At 41.7% G+C, this 2,480-nt stretch overlaps 1 non-coding gene across 1 annotated transcript; it reads left to right on the top strand.

Annotated features, from left to right (window-relative positions):
• The first annotated feature begins 2,142 nt into the window (after positions 1-2,142).
• LOC112704477 (small nucleolar RNA R71) lies at positions 2,143-2,250 on the top strand. The gene has a single exon (XR_003155101.1). It is a non-coding gene; the product is annotated as a small nucleolar RNA R71 (small nucleolar RNA).
• The last annotated feature ends 230 nt before the right edge of the window (positions 2,251-2,480 follow it).

Genomic DNA, 2,480 nt, shown 5'->3' with positions numbered 1-2,480 from the left:
GCTGTATGGCTCAAGGACGCCTGCTCTCCTACTGCTTCTATTCAATCCTTCTTACTCCTTTCCATGGCAAGCTTTGTATAGGGGTTCACCATCAGCTGTGGCTACTTTCAATCCTCTCGGGAAAATGATCCTATGCGGTTGTCAGTCGCATGGCTAATCGTCTGGAGGCATCACCCATGGTTGATGGCTACATCCCATCCTCGTAGTGAAAACTAATGCTCACGCACTCTGTCACAGTACGGCTAATCACTGGTTGGTTCCCGCTCCTACTGGAATAGAATCCCTTGATTCTTTTGCGTCTGTCACTAACGCCCAGCAGGTTGCAAGTTTGAAGCACGTCACAGTCATTCATTACCGGAATCCTACTCGGAATACCACAGACAAGGTTAGACTTTCCGGATTCCCAGGATCCTACTCGGAATACCACAGACAAGGTGAGACTTTCCGGATCCTCATAAATGCCGCCATCTATCTAGCTTATACCACGAAGATTCTGTTGGGGAATCTAAGAGATACGCATTCAAGCTCTGTTGCATGTAGAACGGAAGTGGTTGTCAATCACGCGCGTTCATAAGTGAGAATGATAATGAGGGTTACTTATCATCACATTCATCATGTTCTTGGGTGCGAATGAATATCTTGGAATAAGAATAAGAGAGATTTGAATAAAAGAAAATAGAACTTCATTAATACTTGAGGTACAGCAGAGCTCCACACCCTTAATCTATGGTGTGCAGAAACTCCACCGTTGAAAATACATAAGCAAAGGGTTCAGGCATGGCCGAATGGCCAGCCCCCCTAAACGTGATCAATGATCTCCTAAGATGAAGAATAAAACAAAACTGAGACCAAAGATGAAACATGGTCAAAAGACATCTAATACAATAGTTAAATGTTCTATTTATAATAAACTAGCTCCTAGGGTTTACATGAGTAAGTAATTGATGCATAAATTCACTTCCGGGGCCCACTTGGTGTATGTTTGGGCTGAGCTTGATCAATCCACGAGCTGAGGCATTTCCTGGAGTTGAACTCCGAGTTATGACGTGTTTTGGGCGTTCAACTCCGGATCATGACGTTTTTCTAGCGTTTAACTCCAGACAGCAGCATGTACTTGGCGTTCAACGCCAAGTTACGTCATCATTATTCGAATAAAGTATGGACTATTATATATTGATGGAAAGCCCTGGATGTCTACTTTCCAACGCCGTTGAGAGCGCGCCAATTGGAGTTCTGTAGCTCCAGAAAATCTATTTCGAGTGCAGGGAGGTCAGATTCCAACAGCATCAGCAGTCCTTTTGTCAGCCTTCTTCAGAGTTTTGCTCAAGTCCCTCAATTTCAGCCAGAATTTACCTGAAATCACAGAAAAACACATAAACTCATAGTAAAGTCTAGAAATGTGAATTTAACATAAAAACTAATGAAAACATCCCTAAAAGTAGCTCAAACTTACTAAAAACTATATAAAAACAATGCCAAAAAGCGTATAAATTATCCGCTCATCAACCTTGTTTCAGTCATGAAACTTTGAGTGGTTTTGATTAGATCAGAGACCATGGTTGCTAAGTCAGAGGTATTCTGCTTAGAACTCTCTGTCTGTTGCTGAGAAGATGATGGAAAAGGCTTGCTATTGCTAAACCTGTTTCTTCCACCATTATTATTGTTGAAACCTTGTTGGGGTCTCTGTTGATCCTTCCATGAAAAATTTGGATGATTTCTCCATGAAGGATTATAGGTGTTTCCATAGGGTTCTCCCATGTAATTCACCTCTTCCATTGAAGGGTTCTCAGGATCATAGGCTTCTTCCTCAGATGAAGCTTCTTTAGTACTGCTTGGTGCATTTTGCATTCCAGACAGACTTTGAGAAATCATATTGACTTGTTGAGTCAATATTTTGTTCTGTGCCAATATGGCATTCAGAGTGTCAATCTCAAGAACTCCTTTCTTCTGACTAGTCCCATTGTTCATAGGATTTCTTTCAGAAGTGTACATGAATTGGTTATTTGCAACCATTTCAATCAGCTCTTGAGCTTCTATAGGCGTCTTCTTCAGGTGAAGAGATCCTCCAGCAGAGCTATCCAAAGACATCTTGGACAGTTCAGAGAGACCATCATAGAAAATACCTATGATGCTCCATTCAGAAAGCATATCAGAAGGACACTTTCTGATTAATTGTTTGTATCTTTCCCAAGCTTCATAGAGGGATTCTCCTTCCTTCTGTCTGAAGGTTTGGACTTCCACTCTAAGCTTACTCAATTTTTGAGGTGGAAAGAACTTTGCCAAGAAGGCATTGACTAGCTTTTCCCAAGAGTCCAGGCTTTCTTTAGGTTGTGAGTCCAACCATGTTCTAGCTCTGTCTCTTACAGCAAAAGGGAATAGCATAAGTCTGTAGACCTCAGGGTCAACCCCATTAGTCTTGACAGTGTCACAGATTTGCAAGAATTCAGCTAAAAACTGATGAGGATCTTCCAATGGAAGTC

Source organism: Arachis hypogaea, chromosome 7 (assembly GCF_003086295.3).
Source record: "Arachis hypogaea cultivar Tifrunner chromosome 7, arahy.Tifrunner.gnm2.J5K5, whole genome shotgun sequence".
In the NCBI taxonomy this organism is placed as follows: Eukaryota; Viridiplantae; Streptophyta; class Magnoliopsida; order Fabales; family Fabaceae; genus Arachis; species Arachis hypogaea.
The sequence above is the reverse complement of the archived record's forward strand: the minus strand, read 5'-3'. Positions and strand labels throughout refer to the sequence as shown.